We start from the raw sequence: 25,771 nt of genomic DNA, 5'->3' as shown, positions 1-25,771 counted from the left end.
GGTAATGGGCACAAACTTGAGCATAGGAAGTTCCACCTAAACATGAGGAGGAACTTCTTTACCCTGAGGGTGGCAGAGCACTGGAACAGGCTGCCCAGAGAGGTGGTGGAGTCTCCGTCCCTGGAGACATTCAAAACCCGCCTGGACACATTCCTGTGCAACCTGCTCTAGGTGACCCTGCTCTGGCAGGGGGGTTGGACTAGATGATCTCCAGAGGTCCCTTCCAACCCTATGATTGTATGATTCTATCGCTACACTCCCTGATAAAGCGTCCCTCCCTGTCTTTCCTGTAGGCCCCCTTTAGGTACTGGAAGGCTGCTATAAGGTCCCCTTCTCTTCTCCAGGGTGAACAGCCCCAACTCTCTCAGCCTGTCTTCTCAGCATGGTGGGGCCTGTGCAAATACACTGTAAAGAGACAGTCTGTTTGTTCCTTAGGTGAGCAAACACCATGGAGAATTGCAGTCCCCCGCATCCCTTCCTGCCAGGACAAGGGCGCAGGGGACAAACCCTTCCCACCTTCTCTGGGGGGAAACCACACTTGGGCAGAGAGGCACACGGACACCAGTGACAGCTGAGGGGGTCCCCACAATGGCACCAAACCTCCCACCAGTGGAGGGAGATGTGTGGGAACACCCTTTTCTGTCAGAACAGCCAAAAAAAAAAGGAATATATGGCATTTCTAAGGGCTGGCCAACAGCCCTGCCTGTGGCCCTCTAGGCAGACATTGCTCAGCTGTCTCCTAGAAACCCTATGGGTTGGTATGGGGTGCCCATAGGCAGTTTTCTGAAGGCAAGGCTTCTAGACAGGTTCTACACCTGGGCAGGCTTCCCCTGCCTGCCTGCACCTGTACAGGGCGCTGAGACTTTGCACGCTCCCTTCATGGATGACTCCACGCTGCCAAACGCGCCATAAAACTCGCTGCTGGGCAGCAACGCCGACGCCTCGGGCTCGCACAGCAGCTGGCCGGATGCTCCCTGAATTGAAAGAGCAGCAGAAGGCAAGCCAGACAGCATCTAACAGGCAAAAGGGGAAGAAGCGTAAAAAGAAAGGGGGGAAAAGAAAAAATAACTTCCCTGACCGGGAATCGAACCCGGGCCGCGGCGGTGAGAGCGCCGAATCCTAACCACTAGACCACCAGGGATCTCTGTAACCGTACTGTAAGTCCTTCCTGAAGAGCTAAATCGCACAACCACATCCCCTAACCTTAACAGTCTTTCCCCCATCTGGCCACTGCCAAGTCCCGGAGGCAGCTGTGTGTAGGGAGGGACGTTCCATTCCACCCCACGCAACGGGGGGGAGTCGCCGGCGGCGGGGCAGAGAGGAGGGGGCGCCCCTCAGGAGAGGAGAGGGGGGCGCCTCCTGGGCGGGAGGCGGGATGGCGGTGGGAGGCCGGGCGGACAGAGCCTCGGGCCCTGCCCTCAGCCCGGAGGTGCAGGAGCGGGAGCAGCTGCGCCCCACACACCGCGACAGGCAAGAGCTGCGCGGCCGCGACAGAGGGCGGGTCGTTAGGAGGACGGCGACAGAGCGCGGGGTGGGTTGAGCTTCGCCCCTCCCGCCGCCCCCGGCCGCTGGGCGGGTGGCGGCCGCCAGCGGGAGAGGGGTTATTTTTCCTTGTTTCGTGCGGGCCGTTCGCTCTGTGTCGTACAGGACAGTCTTTCCGCGGGGTGTTGCTGTGGGGGCTCCGGGCAGGGCCTCCTCAGCCGAGCGCCCTGCGCCGTGCCTCCCGGCCGGCGGCTCCCGGCAGGAGCCTCTGCCGCGTCTCCATCGCGCTTCGGGCGAGCTGTGGAGAGAAAAACACCGCAGCTTCTCCGGTTTTCGGTATTTGGCCTGCAGGGGAGAGCCGATCCGAGGGCCTACCTCAAGTGGAAGCCCGTGGCTCCACAGAGGGAAGCCAGATTGGCGGTTCGCTTGCCTTGTGCTGCCATGGCCTGCTAACACGATGCGTGTGAGTCCGTGACTTTGCTTTTTTCGGTGAGGTTTCTATGAGAGGAGTGAAAACTCTGCCATCGATGTGGATTACATCTGCATAAGCACTTTTTCCTCTGATGTGTCGATTTCATGAGCCAAGTAGATCTGTGAGCTGTGCTAGCTAAAGTGATTTTCTCTTGTTTAAGCAGCGTAATATAAGAGGGTTTGTTCTACGCAAGCAAACTTCTCTAGTTCTCAAACTCTCTGCCTCTAGAAATGCATCATATAAGAAACCTTTGCCACGTTAAGATAGATAAGCTTCAGACTATATGCTTGCAGGCTTTGCAAATATACACGAGCTTATCTTTAAAAGTTTTAGAGTCTGAAAACAAACTTACAGACACCACTTTCGTCAGGGACATACTCAGGAGGTTGGGGGCTTTGGTTTCTGTCTCACTGGAGTTGCTATTCAGCCAATGGTTTGTTTCATCCCAAACCCTTCACAGTAGCAGGTTTCAACAAAATGCGTGTCTTGGTTGACATGGAACTTTCTTTTGTCCAAACTGAGCCATTTTACTGTGCAGTGAGGTAGATAACATAAAATGTGAGGTTACAATCAGGCCCTATTAGATACAGTCTGATGTCTTATATACTGCAAGAACTGCATTTCACGTGTATATCAATAGCAGCTTCTTTGGCAAGACCAAGGCATTTCAGGCCTTGAGGAGACAAAGCTGTGGAGCACTGGAGGCAGAGCACAGCTCACACTGAGGCACCACCACGGCCTGAGGCCACCTCAAAGAAGGGGATGTGGTTAGGTGAGAGAGGTCACTTCGTCCCAGAAGATAATCTGTGCCCCTTGTTGAAGAGGAAAGCAAAGTGGGGCCTGGTCTCCTGCAACTTAGAACCTGCAAGAAACACCGAGCAAATATTAAGGTGGTTTTATACTGCAGAAACTGAGCTAGCTTTAAATGAATGTGTGTGCTTCACCAGGTTCACAGTTGTGGATAAAAGCGTAGGCTTTCCCACCGTGGGTGCTTCTCAGGTGGGTTTTGGAGGTGTACTTTTTTCTGTGCTTCCATGGCTGTGGTGGTAGCAGCACTTGAGACGCCTAGGTTAAAACTAGGGTAGGTCCACATCAGCTGCATTTGCAGTGTCGAAGACGTGTTACAGAAGGGTTGTTGCCACTGTTTGTTCTTAGAGTGCCTCTGTTGTGCAACATCTCAGAGGAAGGCAGGGGTGAGCCCCCTGATTTTTAAGCTGCCTGAGTGATAGAGACAAAATATTCCCCACGACAATCTCAGAAAAGTAGCTGAACCTATGAAAGATGGGTTCTCATGGATGATGGTAGAGCAGGCAAACGTGTTTTGTCCGTGCTTTAGGAAACTGTTAGATGTAGAAACAAATAATTCTTGCTGTTACACTTGATAATTAGCAAGTTATTTTCAATATGTGTATTATATCATACTAAATTCTGTTGAGCAGTGAAAGGTTTGTTGATTACAGCTGTAACAGTAGTGAAAACTCTAATGTATGCACTAGAGAAATTTTACTGAAATACAAAATCTTTTCCTGGATGCGGACCCAGGCTGTGGGGGGCAGGGGGCTGACCACCAGACCACCAGGAAAGTAGCATTGACAGTCATATGCTGGCTAGTTATTTTTAGAAGTAGCTTTCTTTTCTGTACAAGTCATGTGCACTGACAAAAGATTACGCCTCTTTTCTGGCTTCCTATATCCGATAGAGAAACGCATCAGTGAAACTGTCAGCGATTCAGCCTCCTGCCAGCGCAGAAGCAGCCAGTGCCTGTGCCTGCATCCCTGCGATGCTAGCTGGAGAAGAATGATCTTCCCAAAAGCGCCAGGGAAGGAATGTCGGAGGCCGATGTTTCTTTTCACTTAGCACAACGGAACAGCGCTGTGTCAGTAAAACCAAGTGAGTAGCGTTCAATGTTAGAGGTACTGTACCCCAACTTTTAGAGTTTGGTATGCAAAGCTGAATTTTGGAACCTGAAAAATCAGAGCAATTACTTTAAATGCAAGCTGTAAAGCATCATGCAATTAACTTGTCTGTTCCGTATGAATACATTACATATTATTATTACTTTAATTTGCCATGTTAATTGATGTGGGGCAGCAGGCTTACTATGTAAAAATGAGTAAGAATAACATCAAAGTAATGTGCTAATTCACTGAAAGTATATTATTTGGGTATGTTTACACTATATAATGGTAAGTACAAATTGTCTTTGTGCCTGGAGTACACGCTTCAGTAGTAGTGAAAATGCTTGATTTGCATGGAAGCTGTAAATGATATTTATAACTATATGTGCATTTATCACTCCTCTCTTTCCTCAACCGTGTATTTGATCTGGGAAGTATTGACATCAGCTTTTCTTCTTTAAGGTAGTAGTCTGATTTAAAATGTACATCATCCCAGTTTCAGGGAGGTGGAGAGGAAGGGGAGGGAAAAAAAGATGATGAACAGTCTTTTGCTATTTTATGTTTAATTTCCGTGTACGGTCGGAATGGTTGCTGAACTGTAAGATTATAATGATTTTCTGGGGGAAAAAATACTGTTGTAGTTTATATTTCTTATATTTATCTTCACCATAATAGTGTTTTTATGGAAATAATCTAAGGAAAATCTCAAAAGGCGTTGCCCAAATGTTACAGCAGTTCTGATACTCTTAGCTCCAAGATCATCTTCCAAGCTGTACAGTGACTTGCTCTATCTTCTTGTAGTTTAATTTAAATAGAGCTAGGGGGCAGTCTGTGAGAATTTGCAGTGTCATGTCTTAATTCTGTGCAGACTAGTCATTTATTATTTACACAAAATATTTTAAAGATCCTGAAGAAAAATGGAGGAGTAACTCGGTATTTTTATAAATACCTTTTAAAGTTCTTGTATTGGTTTAATTGGTCTTCTGTTCTTCCCCTGACACCATATTTGATCCAGGAAAACCTGTGTCAGCTTTTTTTCTCTTAGCCTGTGTTAAAATGCACGTGATTATGGTGTTCAGGATAAGATGTGGTGGCAGGGTGCTTCATCCAGTGTCCAGTGAGCTCAAAAAAATAGCTTAGTTGAAACAAATATAACTTTTCCCATCATCTCCTCATGTATCTCAGCTAATTCCTTTTTTTTTTATATAGTCTTTCTTCTGCAAAGCACTTTGGAAGCAACTTCTGGTTTGCTGTACTAGACAGTAGAAATGGGTGCACAGAATCAGTTGTTAGGGGAGAACTTCTTATAGAAGTTTCAAGCTCTGGTTTCTTTCTCATTTTTGTGAAACTTATAGAAATTTTCAATACCTCTGTCAAATTGAGTTACATGCAGACAATCAGTTCAAAGTTACAGGGTTAGTTGGGGACACTCAAAAAATTCATCATTACATAAACCGAAGAAACCAGGCTAAAAATAGCAATGTATTGTTACAGAAGTCAACCCCCAGTGCATGGCAGGATCAAGCAGAGCCTCAATTATGCATAAAAGTCTGCCTGTATGAAACCTATTTTGCGACTACTTCATGGTGAATAATTGTAAGAGTAATTGGGGAAAAGAGGATGACTGAAAATGGAAAAAGAAAAGATTGGTGTCACCTTTATTTTTATACCTTTTAAAAACTGGACTCTTAGGGTGTCCAAGCTCATGAGTGTAATTCCTTATAGCAGGTTATCTGTCTTAAATGAGCTGTAAGCTAACAGTTTCGGATGTTAAAAAAAAATTACATGAACCACACATGAGCAATATGGTATTTTTTTCTAACATCAGCGTAAGCTGATCTGAGTGCAGGCCATAAACATACTGTACCTGTGACAATTTCTTTTGTCTATAATGTAGTGAGCAGCTCTATTAACATACACTGAAGTGTGTATTGTGGAAGATCAAAACCCATCCAAACATTGTACTTTATCCCATGTCTGTTCTGCCTTCCGTGTGTTATTATGCATGGGAGTTTGTTTGAGAAATCTTTTTCTCGAGTGAAAATTCACAATTTGGAAGTGATCAAAATAGCAAATTTGCATTTTACCTCCATCAAAATAGTGCAATTGGTGATAAAACAAATTTGCCCAATTCTGAAATGAATGAGCGACATGAATTTTAAGATTTTCTCAGTAAAGATATTCTAACCATTGATATCACAAAAGCAATGAGTTGAACTATGTTAGATCATTTGTATTTAAATGAATTGCCATGTGAAGGAGCAAACCATTCAGACTGTCTTCTATCCTCTATGCTGTAGAGAGGCCGAAACTAAATTTTATTTCAAAGGTTTTATTTCAAAGGTGATGTGTGTGTGTGCGTCTGTCCGTCTGTCTATTCATCTGTCTCATGTTCATCACTGTAACAGATGGTCAGGCATTACCTCTTAGTTCCAGGCTCAGTAAAATAAAATGGTATATTACATCCCACTCATGCAGTTTCTGACAACGGCATAAACTCTGTGGGCTGAGCTCCAGGCGATAACCCACAGTGCCGTAACCAGAACTTGTATGATGCTCCTGTTCCAAGTCCTAGCCTGCTTACTCTGCTGCTCTGACAGGAGTTTGAGTGATTTCTTCCCTATGCCAGTAGGCTAGAATATGTATTTGAAATGTTTGGGGCAATGTAAGTACTGTAGAAACATGTAGTTTCTTTGCTGCATGGAATCTATGCATTGTCCTCATAGAGCTTTCTACACGATACAATAGAGGTGATCATTCTTGGAATGATGATAGACAGTGAACTGGTACCTTAGGACAGGGATAACTTTTCCTGGAGCTAAATAAAGTGTTAGTCAGTGTCATTCTTGCGCAAGTTCAGCTAAGACATAAGTAGGGTTTACATCGCTTTGATGGACAGGGCTGCATATCTTATGCAATTAGGCAAAAGAAATCAAGTAAATGGTACTATTTGAGGTCTGCAGTTTTCTTTCTCTTTTTCCCCCAATTTTATTATCTAAGCAGTGCCAGAGGAGTAACTGAGAGCAGAGGCCCGTTCTTCTGTGCCATGCTAGAGAACCCTTGTGCCGGTGAGGTCTTTGAGATTTTAACCAATGTAACTTTGGGTTTGCCCAACTTGTACCTGGGTAATAATATAGATACAAGATGTAGTAACTGCAGTATGCTATCAAAACATATTAAAGCAGGAGACTTGTGTCTTGTGAAATAAACTGTTTGGGAAAAAATAAATCAGATGCAGACTTCAGTTTTAGCTGGAAATACAGCAGCAAATTTAGTGAAGGAGTCAGGAAAGTCATTGTCCTGGTACTGACACTGAGTGGTAGAAAGCAAATGCCACGAGCAGGGTGAGGGTAGTGGTGGGAGCTGCGTGTCCACATTGGAGTTGCATTCGGTCCTGAAATCGACACATATGATTTGGAAATGGATCTTTAAGCAGCTGTTAGGTTAAAAAATAGGCCTCTGACAAGTACCTCTCTTACTTGAAATTAAAACTTGTTGGATTTGTTGTATTATGAATATTAAAAAATAATTATTTTTATCTTGGGACATCTGTGCACCACTTGCTATTTTATTTCGCACAGTCTCTTAGAATGTGTACATATATGTGCATGTATACACTTTGTGTTACTTTTAAGTTTTTATTTATGTGGGTATCTGTCTATCTTCAGGCTTTTGCCTTGCAGAATTTGGGATTTAAGGATGTTACAATACCGTAGTCTGTCAGAGCTGGAAACTGACTGAAGGAGGGAATAGGAAGCCAGATCTCGCTTAGACTAGCCACAAACGGCTGGAACGGTTACCTGGAGTTATCTCCGGTAAGGCAATGGCCTTTCTGGTAACTGTAGTGGGTTTAGGGGCATTGGGTGAAGAAGCCGGCAATGTGGAAACGGCAGATAAAGTTTGCAGGCTGATCGGTTTCCCATGGATCTAAAGGCTTTGGTTAACCTCAGTTTGCAAAACTGGTTGGTTTTGTACAGCCTGGTGAAATCTCCTCTCCAGATGCACAGCCCGGCGCTTGGGTTTTATGAAGAAATACGCCATACCTGGCTTCTTTTTGCCCCTCCAGACAGACAGACCGACCGACCCCTTTCCCCAGGACGGGGCTCGCCGGCACCGCGGCGGGGGGTGCCGGGCCCCGTGAAGCGGCTGAGGCGAAGCACGCCCTGCGCTCCCCTCCCTACCCAGCGCTCCGCTACGGGCTCATCCCGGAGCCGTGAAGCCCACCGCAGCCCCCAGGGCCGGGCGGGGCAGAGCGGGGAGGCGGGATCGCCGGGGCGGGGAGGCGGGATCGCCGGGGCGGAGCGGCGAGCTGGGCTGGGCTGGGCTGGGCCGGGCCCGGCCCGGGGGAGGGGGGAGAAGCGGCGGGGCTGGGGCTGCTCCAGCCGAGCGGGGAGCGCTGCAGCAGGCGCTCCCGCAGCCACTGCCCGGCCGCGGGGCCGCCATGCCGCCCTCTCGCCCGCCCTGCAGGTGCGCGCCGTCGGGAAGGGGTGGGGGGACCGGGTCGTTTTCCTGTTTACGCTCTGCCGAGGGGCGGTGGGTGAGCAGGCCGGCCCGGGCGGGGGGCGGCGGGGCCGGGCCGGGCCGGGAGCTGAGCCCCGGCGGTGTGGGGTTGCCGGAGGAGCCGTTTGCCTGCCCGCTTGTTGTCAGAGCCAGCCGGGAGGTGAGGGGCGGCCCCGTCGCTGTCGCGATGTGTCTCTCCCTGTCGCCGGGAGGCGCGGGGCGGCCGCCGGGACCTGGCCGCCGGCGGCTCGGCTGGGCGCGGGGCGGGCCCGGTGCCTGCTAGCCCCAGCTTTTGCCTCCGCGGTGGCGTTTAACCAGCCGTTACAGCCGAACGGGTTGCTTTGTTGGCTTTCACGGCTTCAAGCCTCATTTATTTCCTCCCTCCCCAGATCTTGGGTGATTTACTGGAACGTTCCAGGCGCTCTATATATTAATTTACAGTCTCAGGTTATTATGATTGAGAAGTGCTGCCGAGTGCCAAATGTGCGTTAGTAACTAATTTTTGTCTCTTCATCTGTGCAATGGACTTTCCTCTCTGTACCTCATCGTACACTACTTCAAAGTTGTTTTTTTGGCTGGAGGCGGTAAGCTGTGTGTTGACGATGCGTTTGCAATATTATGGTGCTAAAGGATGCAGTAACTGTTTGTCCTCTAGGTGATGAAATAAGATGATGAACGCTTAGACTCAATAACAGGCTTTTACCGTGTGTTTACTTTACACACCACAATTATTGTTCTCCCATTAAGTAGTGGTACATTTCTTGTATTAACACATAACGATGGACTTCTGAGATGGGTAGGTGCCCATTAATCGATTATGGATTGCCTCGAATGTTATCACCCAGACTAAGGGCCTGTGTTTGGATGATACTTAAAATGCATATTGATGAACCCTGCCAGCATATTGTATCAGCATGTATTTACATAGCGTGGAAATCGTATTTTGCTAATATAGTTTTTGAATGTGAATGTAAACACATGCAGACTTCACAAGATTAACAGAGAAGGCATTAGAAAATACCAAGAAAAGTATGTGTGCACATATACTTTCTGAATGAAAATTACTTTATCAGGAATATATGTCTTTAAGTCATGATTAAGAATATATAAGTCCTTGTGCATTTTACACTGCTTTCTCTTTCTCTCTTTCATCTTTTTACCTGGTAAATGTTCATAAATATACACTAAATATTTTAAGGGTCTAAACAAGCAAGTAATGTTGGTCCTGTGAAGAGTTTATTGAAGCTGATGGGACTGTTTGTGGACAAAATGCTATGTGATGCAAACCCCCCCCCTTTTTTTTTTTTTTTTTTAAATAATGGATCAGAATCTTGGGCTTCGAAGGGAATTCTGTACTTCAGTTAAATTCCTTACCTTTTTATCTTGTTGTGTATTATGTTATGAAAAAGGAATACTTTTAGAAAAACTGATTTGTCTAAGTCAGTTGTGAGGCACAATGTCTGACTCTCACTCCTTGCCTTTGCCCAGTGTCCTGTTTTCACTGCACCAGTGGCCACACTTCTCTGGATTTGGTAGGTCTACTGCCAAAATGATAAGTGATTCCACATGGAGTTGAAGTGACTTAGAATTGATTGGAACAGTCCTTGTCTTGTTTGTATAGGAATACACCTTTGTTGCTTTCTGTATCCAGGATTTTCAAAGAGAAGAGTAAAATTGGTTGGGATTGTTTGTAGTAAATATTTGGCTAGCTTATGGTCCTGACTTCAGTGGACAGCTTGCAAATCCCTTACAGTATTAGGGAGTAAGTCCCTCTATTCAAATAGAGATGAATTCATTAGAGAGTGATTTGGGTTGGAGAAACATTTCTTCAAAAAGGTTATTAACAAAATTGTGAGAATCCCATAGATGGGTACTGCAGCCAGAGAGGCTCCCTGCAGTCACCCATCTGGGCAAGTGTTTCAAAGGTGGGATCTTAGTGTGAGCTTCTGCAGCATGATGTGACACAAGAAATTGCTGATCCAGGCAGCTGGAGATGTTCACAAACTATAATTATGACGGAAACGAGGGACGAAGGGACTCAATTTCCCTTTGCTTTCCAGTATGCAGTGAAGGAAAGCTGGAACATAACCCATGTTGAGAAAAGTGGTAAAACTCCCTGTCTGGCCCATGGCTTGTGCCCTCTTGTATCTCAGCAGGTGCCTGATGCAGCAGCAGGTGGTCGTGGTCCTCACCTCTGCTGGTGAGGTGAATCTAGCGTCATCGCCCAAGAAGCAGCAGACTGACAAATCTCTTCCTCCTCGTGATCAATAAGCGAAAAAAGTCTATAAGGCTTTACGGGCACAGCTCTTGTTTTAGTGAGGTATCCACTCAACTGGTATAGCTATTGGCGGTGGGGATGGCTGCCTGCCATGGAGTTGGTGGTTTCTCGCTCCCTGCTGCAAGGGAGCTGGACCTCGGGATCTGCGCCCTCGTGGAGGAAAATGCACGAGTCATGCTGCTGCAGCTGCTGTGGGTTTGTCCTGTGGGTTAAGATTGCTTTCCCAAAAAGAGGAAACTTAACGCTACAGTTGAGGCGTGAAGTCAGCACTAAGAGCACTCAATTAGGCGGCATCCTTTGACTAGGAAGAAAAGCAGGGTAGGGGAAACAAATTTTCAGATCTCTCTCTCTTGTGTGTGTTTGTTTGTTTTAAATCTGACTGGTTTCCTTATTCCCATGTCATTTGTCCCTGGCCTGATTTGTGAAACAGTGAGGCAGTGACAAAATTCACAGCAAGCTAGAGGATTTATATTCCACATCACCCCCCCTCCCCCCAACATAATGTTTCATATTGATACATTAAACACATACACGGGGGAATCCTTTTTTTTCCCCTTTTCCTTGCAAACCCTTCTGATTGAAGGCGGAAAGCTATACTTGATCAAAATGTCAGGCGGGCATGAGTGGCTATGCTGCTGCTGGAAGGTGTCTGTTATGAACTGTTTCTTCGGTTTTGGGGTGGGCAGCACACTGCCGGGGGCTGTGGTTGTGTCTGTCCTCTGTTTGCCTGCAAGGACAGGGTGCAGGCAGGCTTCATGGGGTCTCTGGGTACTTCCCGATGGGTTGCAATGCAGAAGGTAATAGTAAGTGCTAAGAAGGATGAGGTACTCCAGGTGCGATGCTTTGTTCTTACACCTGTGCTGCTCCCAGTCTCTGGCCAAGCTTGAAGAAACAGTACCAGTATTTCAGCTCGGTACTGTATAGCACCGTAATGACATGCCTGCACTTACTTAGGCTTAATGACTTGTCATGGAACCACAGCTTATGCTTTAGGAAGACTTCTGGCTTATATTTGGAGCTTTCAATATATACAGTACTCGTCATAATCCTAATAAGCCTTCTGATTGTTATTTATCTTGTTTTTAAGGTGCGAGCTGTGCTTTCAGTTGCATGCCTCAAATTCCATGTGTTGTGCGGTCCTATGGCCTTGACAGCTAGATGAAACTGTTCCCTGCTCTCAGTTATTCTGTTCCCTGTAATTCTCACGTGTTGTAGTTAATCATTAGGCCCCCTCTTTGGTATTCTACATGTAGATCCCACTGAGGTGCCACTGTTTTTCTTCTGTTGCCTTTGTTATGACTAGTATGTATGTTTTACAGGTTGGGTTTTGTTTTTTTCAACATCCTTTTTGAAATGCAGACTCTATGACTACCCATCATATCGAAGTAATGACAATATCAACCTCGTTTACAAGAACAGAAAACAGTCAAGCCGATCAGGGAAGTTATACTTGTTTATACAGGCAAGATTTGCATTTACCTTTTGGTTACAGTGTCAGATTAGGATTGTTTATGTTTCATTCTGTGTTCACTTAGTAGGATTTAAAAGTCTATTAACAGCTACCAATTTCTAGAAAGGAAATTTTCTTAGAGTAGTCTCACCCGTTAGTGACTGATTTTGGGATCTTCCCATAGTGTTTCTGTAGATATCTGAGAGTCGTTTTCCCCAAAATCCAAGATTCCGTCCAGACAAATAGCTGTCCCAGTACACCAGTTAGAGGAAATCACAGATTTGTTTTACAGAAGTTCACAGTCAGAGCTACTGCTTCCTTGAACTCAGCCTTATCTTAAGAAAAGGTAATTTATTCACTGACTCATTTTTCAAGTAAATTTAACCTTTTCTAGCAGTGCTCTCTCTATCTGCTGCTACTCCTGTCTGTTTTTTTTTTTTGCTTTCTGTCCCACATGCCATCTGTCTTATTTTCTGGTTTGTTTTCTTTTTAAATACTCCTAGCTAAGGCAGCAGATAGAAAAGAAGTATGAATATTTATTAACCATCACTGCCACCTTCGTTTTGAGGGGAAGAGGTGTGTATGGCTTCCTGCCAGGTCAGGTGATGCTGCGATTGCAGAAACTAACTGGCATCTGCCTAGGTTGTTATCTGGGGGGGATGCTACAAGGAACAACTTGATACTGTCAGTGGCTCAGCAGTGCTTGCATGCAGCATCAGTAGTCACTGTGCACAAATAACATAGTAGGTAGTGCTAGTCTGTTGTTAACTGTCTTGTGGTCAAGTAATGCCCCAGTGTGGTGGCAACGGCATTATTTTACTGTCAACTTGCACAGCATTTCTATAATGCTTTTTAAGTAGTTATACGTAACCCAAAAACCTGGACATTTTTGATAAAACTGGATATAATATTGTATGCAGGTTTTGGTAGCTGTTACAAGCTTGGCAAAGCTTTGTAGGCCAGAGAGTGGCTTGAGTTCTTCCTTCATACTTTCTCACAAAGGTTTAGGTAATTCAGAGAAGCATTGAAGAGTATAAAAAAAGTAATTTTACCCATTAATATTATTTGTATGATATTTAAAATAGATATTAAGAAGAAATTCTTCACTTGTAATACATAAGTAATGTTAGACTTTCTGTACTCCCTTTTTTTTCATACTGGTTGCCGATCAAACCTTTTGCAGTGAAGCTGCTGAAGACTGATGGCAAAAGGTGGCAGCTGTGATAACTCATGACATAAAACCCAGGCAGTGCCATCTGTCCCAGCTCTGAAAGCTTCTAAAATGCAGTTGTTGTCTGGTAGATGCGTGGTGTGAGTGGTGACATCCTGGTGACAATGAGTGGAGAATCAAGGAGATAAAACTTTGATTCTTACTTTGCTACGGAACAGACTGCTGAAATGTGTCCAGGTGTGTGGTGAAAGATTGAATTTGCCTGCTGTAAGCCAGTCACTTGTGTAGATATGGGCCAAATGATTGACAGCTATGCATCAGCTGATGAACATGAAAGCCCCCTTGCCACCCAGATGTGCCGGGTCAAGTGGCAAGCAGTCTGAGTAGTCATCAGAGCAGTTAGGAGATGAATTGAGAACCACAAAGGAATGACAAGGGTGGCTTTCTGCCAACGCGGTGAGTTGTTCTCCAGCCCTTATGCTTAGCTGGAGAAATTTAATTTAATAAAACAATTTGGGGTTTTCTGGTTTTTGGGGTTGTTTGTTTGTTTTCCTTTCTGTGTATGATGCTGAGCTGTGTTGGTTAGATACGCCTTCTTATTAGGGGTGAGTAGATGGTGGGAGGTGGCTGGCATCATCACATCACTGTACAGAGGCTAGGCAGGAACTTGTGGTGACATCTACATTTGTGTCCTGCTACAGTCATTCTTAGAGGATGAAAAGTAAAATCTCCTGTGTTGAGCTAGTGCCCATGTAATTACTCACTGGGACGCATTTGTCTCCTTATGTACGGGAATTCTGCATTTCTTAAAATTGAGCCCTGCGGCTAACTGATTGCTCACTGGATAAATTTTCAAGTGTGTTATTTGTTTTGAAAATTGGATTTCCTGTTGTAATGTGTGATTTATGTTGGTACAAGTAACACATTGGTTGTCATCAAAAGAGATTAAGGAGCTGGAAATTAGTTTTCTTTTCTCCTGTTCTGTTGACACTGTGCACTTGATGCTATTGTGTGAGTAGTAAGTTTCAGTGTTTTGTCAACTAGTTGTGTCCTTTCCTGAGCCCTGCTCTGGTAGTTTCCAGTCCCAGGCTGAGCCTGGCAGGTAACAGGCAGGTTTTATGGGAAGGGGACAAGAGACTGATCTTGAGACCAAAATTATACAGCAAGTACAATAAATCCAGAATCTTCTACAGGCAGGGTGGGAAGAGCAAGTAACATGAACCCCAGGAAAAAAACAGACCTTATGCAGTTGCGCGTGTTGGTGACTTCTGGGCTCCACGAACGTCAAGATGTGGAAAAAATGCTGCCACCCAGGAAAGTGGTTCCTAGCCTTTCTGCTCAGTTCTGCTCACGCTTTGGATTAAGGTGGTGAGAAGAGCAAGGAAGGTGCGTTCCCTTCCTTGTTTTCCTCCTGGGAAGGAAATGGGCACACTGCTTCTCTCAGAAATGGGGCCCTGCTCCACTATGAGCAAGCCACGATTGCAGAATGCCGTGGGCAGTCTGCGCAAATGCCAGTGGAAAACCGAGGAGGTTTGCAAAAGGAAAGCTGACTGAGCTGAAGGGGCCACCTGTAGCACCAAACCCAATTTTAAGGTGCTTCTGAGGAAACGTGTATTTCTTTGTATTTGGTAACTGTAATGTCTTTACTTTGTCATGTGGGCAAAATTATTGTCATCCCTCAGTAAATGGTAACAAGCTTTTAAAAGCCTCTCTTCTGGTTGTGTTTTTTCATTTTGGTTGTGTTTTGTTTTTTTTTTTTTTTCCAAGTATCTGGTAACTTTGTAAACAATCAAACTTCCCATGGATGTCACTGAAATCATGACTTTATGGCAGTTCTGAGTACAGTTTTCAACTCTTAATTGCTTTGCAGTCAGCATTACATTGCATTTAAAATAAAAGTTTTACTTGGTACTGTGTTTTGTAATTGTTGTTTAAGTTTTGACTTCTTCATGCCACGTAGTATTTGTTGTGAATTCTGTGATGAAAGAGCTGTGGATGTTTAATTTCTCGCTGAAAGGCTCCAGGATGACAGCGTACTGTGTTATAAATCGGAATTTACTTTATCTGGTTGTATCTTTCTTTCTGCTTCTCTTCACTTTTTTTTTTTTTAACTTCACCGAGTCCAGCAAGCAGATAGTACAGAAAACCAATTTTGACCTGTGGAAGCTAGTGCCAGGTATTACCTGTTCATTAGGTTAGCTCAGCCATGTGTTACAGGTTGGAAGTGTGCATTTTAATCCTAGGTCTTGTAATAGTTATTGATAAGAACATGAACCTAGCTCTAGTAATATACTTCCTACAGGTAATGCATCAGTCCTACAAATCACTGATGTACCCAGATGGGGTAGATGTAAGCTGCTTTTCCTATTCTTTTCAAAGATGTAGGTCTCTACCTAGTTTGGACGGCTTTTCAGAGCAACTGTGAAAAGGTCTGAATTATTGCCTGCCAAATTTTAACACCAAAAGTGGAAGCACTACGGCCCCTCAAAAAAAGAGGCTTTAACATGGACCTAAAAAACCCTTGAAACTCTTTAATATATTAACTATTCTGTCTGGCTTTAACTTGAGGAAGGGCAAGCAATTACTTCGATGTAGCTGTAAACAAGTGAAGACAAGGTGTTGTTTGAAACATGTTGGGCAGTCTGAAACACTCTCCACTACCAGCTATGTCAGGCAGAACTTGTGGGAAAGTTAGCAGATTTCATCTTAGGGCCCCAATTCTGCAAATGTGTGCTTAGGTATTACAAGCATAACTCATGTAAGCGAGTGGTCCCTCTCAATGCACTTGGTAGGTGAGTAGAGAGCTCAGCAACGTCGCGGTGCCTGGTGATGGGGCTGAGATGGCTTCTATGAAAATGCAGCAGTGGAGGAATTGAAGCTATTTGTAAAATTAGGTCAAATTTTGTGAAGTGGTTCTTCCCCCTCTCCCCCCAGCCCCGCCCCAGCAAAAAGAAATACCTATCTTCAGAAATGCTGAGTTTCTTTGTCGATACTGTCAGTGTAAGATGTTTGAATTTTAATTTCAAAATCAGCCTGTTTTGTTCAACAAGAGCACCTCAGTTCAATAATAATATTTAAAACACTTGAGTAATCTGAAAGTAAAATACTTACTGCTATTGTTTTACCAGAAAATGTCTACACTTCTGGTTTTTTATGCAACAGTACTCAAACTTAATTCAAGCATATTTTTAACTTTTTGTTGGTTTTGGGTTTTTGTTTTGTTGTGTGTTTTTTTTTTTTTTTTTTTTTTTTAACTAAGCCCTGAACCATCTCAGACTGAACCTATCCAGAGTTAAGCAAATAAAGTCCAGATTAGGTACGGTGAAAAAAAGAATAGCGTATAGCTGTTTTGTATGGACCATTCTGTTCTGTCTTTTCTGTGCACATAGAAATAGGCTGCTAGCTTGATTTACCAGAATAATTTCGAGCAGGCACTTAGCCACGCACAAATGGTTAGAACACAGAAAAGTAGAGAAAACTTATTTTTCTGTTTCTGGAAAGAAGCAAGCAACTACTCAGAGAGACTCTCTAATTAGGTAGGTAAATGTAACTGCGCTATGACATATAGCAAGGGGAATTCAGTTTGAGAGGGGAGTTTTTGCTTTGTATATAGCGCAAGGTGACTCTCAGTACAAGACCAGAAACTGTGTGTAATGTTGTACAGGAATCTGGAGATAGAGGAAGGAAAAATGGTAATAAAGGTTTTAAGGATGTTTCAGAAGAGCAAGAAAACTAAATCATTCTCACTTCCACAATACCTAACGGAATTTTGCAAAGAGAGCAGAAATAATTAGAAACATTGCTGCTTTTAAAACAGCTTTCAGGCTATGCACTGGGTAGAGGGTACGATTTACTGTTGATCACTGTAATTTTAAGGCACCTAATGCTGCCAGTATCTGAACACCTGCAAAGCTGGTGTAATATAAGGTCACACTCAACAGACTGTAACACAATAAATGTTGCAGATTAAGGAATTGAAAAATAAACAATAAAGGTTTCCAGTGTTAATTTTGTACATTACAAATGTACAGGATTTTCTGTTACAATTAAACTGTTCAATATGTTACTTAATGTAGAGCGTATGCAGTGTGACACAGTTAAGGTTGCTATGGAAACCTGGCATTTTGGTTCTGTTAACGGTGTTTCAGATAGGAAAACATTTGCATTGCATTACTGTGAGACTCCTTTCTACCCCCACTCCTAAGCTCCTTTGCTTTTCAGTTGGGAGGTAGGTGACAGAAAAAACCATGGCCTGGAATTTGCATGAGTCAGGGTCGATTGAAAAAAGGGATGTTGAGCTGAAATTTGAAATTACCTTCAAGTAGCTCTTGTGTCTTGAGTTGCTTTTTGAAGTGAGGAAGTGTTCAAATGTCAGTCTTTCACAGCGTAGTGTCAGTGGGCTGTTAATTTGAGGGTCTTTTTCTAAAAACTTGAAGATGATGGGTACTTTTCTAAAGAAAAGTTTCCAGTAATTTTCATAGTGTGATTATGGATATTGTTGGAAAGGTACTTGACCTAAAAAGCAGTGACCATCTCTCATACTTCCTGTTAAATTGATGGGTTTATTCATATTTTAACACTTTCTTGTTGCGTGGCCTTATTCTGTAAAGCATTGAGAACATGTTAACCAAGTTTCTTTGAGTACAAAGGTAATATTTACAAATATAAACCTAACTTTATGCTTAAGCATTTTGGGACCTAAACTAATTGTAAGTAGAAGGCGATTTGTGGTACCTGGGATTTATGGTACGGGTGTTTGTGCCAAGCATCAAGCCACATCGTTGAGTTTTAAGTGACTCTTCAGACACCTGTCTCTTTCTGCTCTGTCTCTACTTTATTTACCGTTGGTATAAATGCCTTTATTGGGTTCGTGAGAAAAGAGCTGAGAAGCAAGAGAGCAAGTTTGCCATGAAGCTGAGAACGTGCATTTGTCTTCTGTAGTCTGTTTCTCATCTCATGAATGCTGGCCTTAGGTCTCAGCGGTACTCATCCTTCAAAGCATGCGGTTGCTGAGACCCACGGAATGAGGTGGCTGCTCAAGGAGTTAGGTCCGTGGTTTTCTGCCTTCTGTGGCAGTAGTAAGGATGTGCTTGCAGTTCAGCTGTGTGCAGCAAAGCCTGCTGGAAGTGGGTGTGAGCCAGCATGGGAACTGCAGGTATGGAGCTGCTTCTGCTGATTGCCGCAGGTAATTTATGCGATAATTTTGGGTGGAGGAGTGGTAGCAAACAGCTGAAGTAGGTAAATGGGAGGAAGGCGAAGGGCAGTAATACTTCAGACTGGCAGCTGCTTGCTGCCTGCATGTATTTTAACAGCCTGAGAGGCATGCGTGAAAGCCCAGTTTCTTTCACTTGGCACTTTGGCTGGCCAAGGTCCCCTTGACCACCAAAGGACGTTTGCTGCGCATCTCTCTGTAGTGATGCTGCTGTTTCGGCAGTGCAAATCTCCCTCAAGCCCTGTGTAAGCTAATTCGTAGAAGCAACTCTGATGTATGGCCAAGCCTATGATACGTGACGCTGTGGATCCAGTGGCCCTTAACAGCGTTCTGTGTATGGAACATAGAACAGTTATTCTGGTTGCTCACCTGGCATGAAGGTGGCACCAGACAGTCGGCTGATTACGTTTGCTACCTGACTTGCTCTCGTAACACACTGCTGCATAGAAGTGGTGAGGATGGAGTGACTTTCTGTTTGCTGCTTCTGTCCCTTTGCTTGGTTCAGAGAGGGGAATCTAAGAAGTACTTGGTCATGTCCCGTAAAAACCTAGTAAGAGATCCATAACTCATTGGCTCTGGGAGTGATGTGGTTATCTGTATGCATATGTTTTGACTTTGTCAAAACAGATGTACAGGCTTTCTTTGAAATGTTTCTAAACAGGTCATGAAACTAGCACTTATTATGAGTGAGGAAACTGCTGCTGTCAGCTGCCAAAACAGCAAGGTGGTGCGAAGGGGATTGCTTAAATGCTAGTTGATGTGTTGAATGTTCATCAATTTTTATTTTTTAAAAATTGCAAGTACTTGGTGTTTTAGTTGAATGCTGCTGAGCGTATACATAGAAGTCTTTTGTGTGTATGCCTACGTGCTCCAGGGAGAGGTAAGGAAACAGTGACATCTGTCTTATTCTCTCTGGATATGGTAAACTGCATCCTCCTTGTGTTCTGTAGTAGTGGTGCTCTGATGGTGTACATCAGTTTAGGATCTGACTCAGAAACGCAACATAAGCTGTGACAGAAATGCCTTAGTATGTGGTGTAAGCACAGACTTTATTTAATTCAGCAGGTGTCCCAGGAAAGAAAGGCACAGGGGTAAGCCATTTGCTTGCAGTTACAAGATCTGTGGTTTTGTAGTAACTTTCCAGAGTGACCACAAGGTCCTTCTGGATCTCAGTCTCTCACCTGTAAAATGAAAGCAATATTCTTGACGAGGAATGTTTGAAAGGCTTAGCTTTTTAAATAAAAGTAGCTAAAATTAACTGTAATCTCAATTAACTGGAACCAGCACCCTGCAAATTCTTGGGTGTTTCTGTTGTTTACATGTATGAGGTTTTCTGTATTTCAGTGGCTACAGAATTCATTCTGTTTATCCAAATGCTGATGTTTTTCTGCTGCCTTGTACCTTTTGTTACAGTATTTGGTAGGCAGTGACCACTGTTTTTTGTCAACAGTCCATGAAGATGCAGGATTTGGCATTTAAACTCTGCATACTGTGTATACCTGTACAATGTGAGCGTGAAAGGCTGTGGGGTTCAGAAGGCTTCAGCTTGATGCTTACTTGATCCAGGGTGGGTTGAAACAGGGGATACAAGAAAATGAAGGTGTTAATTATTTTTAAACTCCTGCGGCAGTGTTCTTGTTCACTTAAAAATGAAAATCTTCCCAAGTGGCCTGGTTTCAAACAGCATTGCACTTCTATATTTGGTATGGCGTAACGCTCTACCTGTTAATAGTTTACACTGTGTTTTGTAACCAGTTTCTGTCTAGCAACTGCAGCCGATTTACACAGTAAAATACATTGTTCCTTATAGAAAACACATCTGGTATGTTCATCTGCCAATGAGGGAAGATTAAATCTGGATGTTTTTCTTTCTTGACAACCCTTACTGGTGATGTGGAATTTCTGATAGCTCTTTTGCTTCCCCTTCCGTGTGAAACATGACAGCCTGGGTTAGTGGGTAAAAGCCTCCTCCCAAGCCAGGTAGGAATAATTCGCCTGGGGAATCCATTGGAATTGAATCGCGTTTTGTTGTTATTGTTTGGTTTCTGAATCAGAAATGTTTCGATTACATTGATTCTCATTTATTTTATTTGAACTTTGTTCATGTGGACAGGCTGTTGGAGATCCAGTTGGTGAGTTGAAGGTGATCTAAGCTTAGCCTGTTCTTACTGTATTAGTAGGAAATGGAAAATACTTGGACTGTTAGCTTAATATACCTCTGTAGTGGGGATAGCAATCTCCTAAACATTGCACCCAGTTCCTGTGGGTTTGTTCCCTTTGCCTGTCTTATCTCCCGATCTTATTTTCTCTGTCCTTGACATTCCATAGGGTACAGTAGCCGCATTGAATCTCTCTCTCCATTTGGAGATAGAGAACTTGTGATACGTGTCTGTGTTTAATCTGAACAAGAAGTCCAGAAATCACTTCTGCATACCAATTTATTTTCAGTCTCTTAATTTTTGCATTTCAATTATTTGGGGATTTTAAGAGTGCACCCTTGTTACAAGAAACATGACAGACTTAATACTTTAAAGGTCAGTGGAGTTGTGTGCATAAATAAAGGGTTATTCACCTAAGTAAGAGTTGAGTCATTAGCCCCAGCTTCACTGAGGTGGAGAACCTCTCTTAGGTTAGTTTAGCACGCTTCAGTTATGTATAATGGACTTCTTTATAGAGCTTATTAATATTTTAGAAATAACATTACACTTTACATGGTAATTATAATGTGACTGTATAATTATATTAAGGTAATTCCATATATATCTTAAGATAGCTCTAGAATAAACAATTTTTTGTCCATTCTACTTAATATAACTTACTGTAATTAGTCTGTGCTGTGTTTTCTTGGCTTGTGCTAGTGCTTTCTTCAAAGCTTCTAATCTCACTTTTAGCTAGGTCATTCTGCCTGAAGAAAAGACTAAAAAAGTTGTAGCTTACTCTCCTCTTTGCTGGCTGTGCATTTCTGTTGCCTTTCATCTTGAGATGCTGTAGTGTTTATTCTGAAACTTTTATCTTTACTATTACATCGAATGAAATTCACTAGCAGAATATAAAAGCAGTAAAACTCAACCCAGTTAGTCCAGTCATTGAGGCACTAATGAAATACTACGAAGTTCAGCATTTCTCAGTAGAAAACTTTAACATCTCCTGTTCTGTTGCCTTATGCTTTAAGGTGTTGTGCGTGACCCTATCCTGCAACCTTGTTGGTGTGTGTTTGTGTCTATTTGCATTTGCACAACGCCCTGGAAACTGCTTTGGGCTCTCCAGAGGCACAGATATCAGACCCTTGGGAGTTGCTACACTGAAAATGCTTCCCTTCTGTCTGTGATTTGTTCTATAATTTCTTATTCTGCTAGCTTGATAGACGTTTTTAATATTGCTCTTGAAGTACCACGTACATATCTTTCGTTTTTTTGGTCTTAATATTGACTGGTTGGTGTAATCCTTGTCATCTCTCATGGTGCGGTTTTTTTAGTGGTCAGAATTGGCCGCTAAAGTGTACCCAGAACACTTCTTGTTCGTAAGAAGACACTCTGCTGCAGATCTAAGCAGAATCGTTAGTAATGTTTCATGTCTGAAAATGACTGGTGGTAACATTTGAATGTTCGTATTACAGCAGATGAGAGTAAGGAAGCATGCAGTGGTGTGAGCAGACGTGTGCAGTGTTTGTCTGTAGTCTCAGGGGCAGAGTTAAAATAGAGAAGCAAAAATAAAAAACTAATGTTGTAACCACACGAGAGAGCAGGTGAGAACTACATGGTGTGTCTGGGCAGCATCCTGTTCCCTCGGCACCGTGGGGTCTCCCTGTGACATCCTTGGCATGACCATGTCCGCTTGGCTGTCTCACTGGGAGTCTTCTGCCTTAATCTGTTCCGTTGCTTAGACCTCTCACCTTCCCTGCTTGTTTTTCACAGTATGATTGCTGCCACTGTTGCTTGCCTTGTGGGGACCCTGCTAAGGTACAGGATACTACCCTTGACTTGATTTCCTTAAAGCTTTTTTACATATTTCCTGAAGGAGCCGACAGCGCCATTTAAACCTAGATCCTCAGAGGAGTTAGGCTTCTTATTTCCTTTTGTGGATCTCAACTTCAATTTCTATGCATGTTCCCGCAAAGCCAAATAAAGGTAAGACTGTGCTATCGGTCTCCAAAGTTTGTCAGTTTAAATTTTACACAGAAAATAATGACTGGCTCCTTGTCAAGGTAGTCTCCTTCCTTGTTCTCATTGTTGCTGGTTATTGAGGCTGGTTAGATTAAAGCTAGTGGGGCGATACTTGCACACATTGCTCTTCTCTCGTTTGAGCGTGTGGAGGTACTTCATGTAGTTCAGTTTCCCATTTGCAAAAAGTAGGGAATTACAGCATTTTCCTACCTCGTGAAAGGTTGAGAGATACTGACTCTACAGAGTCATGAAAATATATCTAGCGAATTGTGTTATTTTGAACATTTATTTTTTATCTGTATGTCTTTCCAGGACTTGCAGTGGGCACAGATGGCCAGAGACAAGCTATCGAGTCCATTGAATGTTCTAAAAATAATCAGACATTTCATTGGCTTCTTCATTGCTAGTGCTGTTGGATATGCTGTTGTTCCATGTGCACAGTTTTGGAAAGTAATGCTCACAATTGGAGGACTGATCGTTGATGCTTTAGAGCCAGTGAACAGGATTTCTGGGTGCTTACCCCTGAGTGCAGCAAGCAGGTCCTTTTGTTGTCTCATGAAAATGTTAACTACTTAAACTGCAAGTAGAAAGGTTTATTATTATTCATGCCTGAGAAGGGAGGGAAAAGAGAGGAAAAATAATTGAATTTGATAAATGTATAAAAGTCTTTAGAGGAATTAGGATGCTCTGTTCACATATTATTTTTTTTTAAATTTTCCTCTCAAAAATACCGTTCCTCCCCCCTTTGCTTATTCTCACACTCAGAGCATGTTCCTCTTCTGCTGCTTTTAATGTACCGTGACAGGAGGCTGCTGTCCTGCAGTGCCAGGTAGCAGAGCGGGAAGCAGGAGCTGGAAGCAGCATTTCTGGCCATCTTGGGAGAGTGGTGGAAGTTGCAGAGGTGTGGGTATCCAGAATCAGGAGTTCAGTCTGTTCCTGTGGTTCTTTTTTTTTTTAAACTTTTTTTTTTTGTAGCCTTGCTGGAGCATTCCCGCCCTCATTACAAACTCCCAGTGGCATCCCCAAAGCTCCCTGGCAGCAAGCCTAAACAGACAAAGCAATTATGCAAAAATATGCTAATATAAATGAAAAAAATCAAGAGCAGTAGCACTAACAGCAAAAAGTCCTGTATATTTTAATGTATTTTGTTCTTTTTCTCACATAATTATTAGGTGCTGGCGTTGGCTGAATTTGGAGAGTGGCAAATTTTTAACAGGATCGTTACTTAAATGCATTTTTTGTCCATCAGGAATAACTTTCCTCTTGAAATTACCCAATAAAAGAATTAACATTGTTGTAGACACGTAATATAAGCTTTTCACTGTCTATTTCTGTTTCAGTGTAGAAAGGATTAAACTGAGCCTGAAACTTCTGTAAAATCAGTTTTGTCGTCATTTGAGTTTAGACTGTACTCATGACATGCCAGATGTCTGTCTCTCAGCGTATAAAAATCCCCCAAATATGTACATTTTTAATAGTCTGCCTGATTCAGTCTTTGTCTCTAGCAGGAAACCAAGATTCATTTTAATTATATATCCTTACTAATATTTTAAGCAGTTAATAAAGAATATCTGGGATTTCTTTCTTGGGAGATATCGAAGGACAGGTTGAGGGGAAGTGCGGAGTAGGCTTGGTTTTTTTGATGTAACTTTAAAATGGCAATGACAATTTATTAAGTAAACATGGCTTGTGTACTGTTACTGCTTAAAGAACTAAAAATTGAAAAGGACCTTTCAGAAATACTAGCTTTCAGTAGCAGTTACTGCAGGTTACACTGTGATCATCCTAGCTTTCAGGCCTTTTTTTTCCTTTCCCTTAGAGCCAACTCTTACATGAAAAATCCCCAACAAAAAAATAAACTCAGAGGTGGTGACATCAGACTTCTAATCAGTTTGCTTTTCCTAGTACTAGATTTTCAAAGTATAATTTTCAGCCTTAAATATTCCTTCCAAGAACATCACCTTTATTTCTTCTAAGAAGGTAAGCTAAATTAGTTTTAAGTCGTCAGAGTGAGACCTGATGTTAAATAATCTGGTTGTGAAATTTTTCATTAATTGGTGACTGGATATGAGATCCCTGCATATTTTTATTAGCAAAAGAAAAAAAAAATCACCCAAATGTCTTTGTTACTTTTGGTCTATGGATAACATTCCAATTTTCTGAGTGCCCATCTGTTCTAAATAATTTTTTAATTGTTTTTTTTTAAGTTCTTTATTTATTCGCCCTCACCGTTTGAAAGGACTTGGAGTTGTATTTAGTTGATGTGGGAAGAAGAGGCTCCATACCTGCATTGTCATTGCTAACTTTGTTTAGAGTTGATGAAAGCAAACAGCAAACCTTACACTTGGAGAGCTCAGCAATGCCACACTGGTCCGGTGCTGGCACCTCCTGTGGCATCTGTGGCTAGGTCTAGGCTTAAGTACTACTTCTTCTCCCTTTGTGCCCCTCTTTGCCAAAGCAGGGGATGGCTGCTCCAGCACTGGGACAGACAGGGCTGTGGGCAGGCGGGGTTTTCTCCTCCTAGCCCCCTGGGAAGTGGTGTTCCCTTCATCTGCCTGCAGGGTGCTGGGTGGGGTTGGTAGATCATGGGAGAGGAAGACAATGAATGGAAGGAGCGTGCCACCAACTCTTGAACAAGGTGAGGCCCTGAGGACAGCTCTCACTTCCCTCCATTCGTCCCAGCTGATTATGTTTCAGTGAGGTAAGAGGGGCTCTCTCCACTTCCCTCTTCTCATTCCCATGGGTCCCACTGTCCTCGTGAGTTTACTATTATCTTGGTGCTCCATGGTTATTTGGTAGTTCTTGGTGTCAAGGTTAAATGCAGCTCTGGCCCATCAGTGCCCTTGCACATGCATCTCAGTGTAGTGAAGGGAAAGCAGGCAAAGGGGAAAGAGTGGTTCCTCTTTCTTTGAACTCTTTGTAGTTTGCTGTAGAGGTTGTAGTTGTATGCTTTGAAAGGTTTACTGTAACTCTAAATGCAGTGCTAACAAAGCCATGGGTTTTGATCTTCTGAAGATCTGAGGACTTGGCCCAACAGGGAAGATAAAGATGCATTGAAATTCTCAGAAAGTGTGTGTTACAGACTGGACATCAGAGCAGGACAATTTGTTTTGATGCTACTGTTATGCTACTATCATGTAGGTTT

At 43.3% G+C, this 25,771-nt stretch overlaps 1 protein-coding gene and 1 non-coding gene across 10 annotated transcripts in view; one reads left to right on the top strand and one right to left on the bottom strand.

The window, feature by feature from the left end:
* Positions 1–1,069: 1,069 nt before the first annotated feature.
* On the bottom strand, positions 1,070–1,141 carry TRNAE-CUC (transfer RNA glutamic acid (anticodon CUC)). The gene has a single exon. It is a non-coding gene; the product is annotated as a tRNA-Glu (tRNA).
* A 2,512-nt stretch (positions 1,142–3,653) lies between these two features.
* Positions 3,654–25,771, top strand: part of NCOA7 (nuclear receptor coactivator 7) — a 98,225-nt gene continuing 76,107 nt past the window's right edge. For 3 of the 9 annotated variants that reach the window (XM_054195781.1, XM_054195778.1, XM_054195771.1), the window contains exon 1: positions 3,654–3,844. The gene's annotated coding sequence lies outside the window, so the exon portion shown is untranslated. Of the gene's footprint in view, positions 3,845–8,200; positions 8,320–8,488; positions 8,513–8,574; positions 8,937–25,771 lie in introns of those variants that run through there. The other 6 variants (XM_054195774.1, XM_054195782.1, XM_054195776.1 and 3 more) reach the window with 4 other exon arrangements.

The sequence above is a fragment of the Rissa tridactyla genome, chromosome 3 (genome assembly GCF_028500815.1).
Source record: "Rissa tridactyla isolate bRisTri1 chromosome 3, bRisTri1.patW.cur.20221130, whole genome shotgun sequence".
In the NCBI taxonomy this organism is placed as follows: Eukaryota; Metazoa; Chordata; class Aves; order Charadriiformes; family Laridae; genus Rissa; species Rissa tridactyla.
This window is presented reverse-complemented; position numbering and strand designations above follow the sequence as displayed.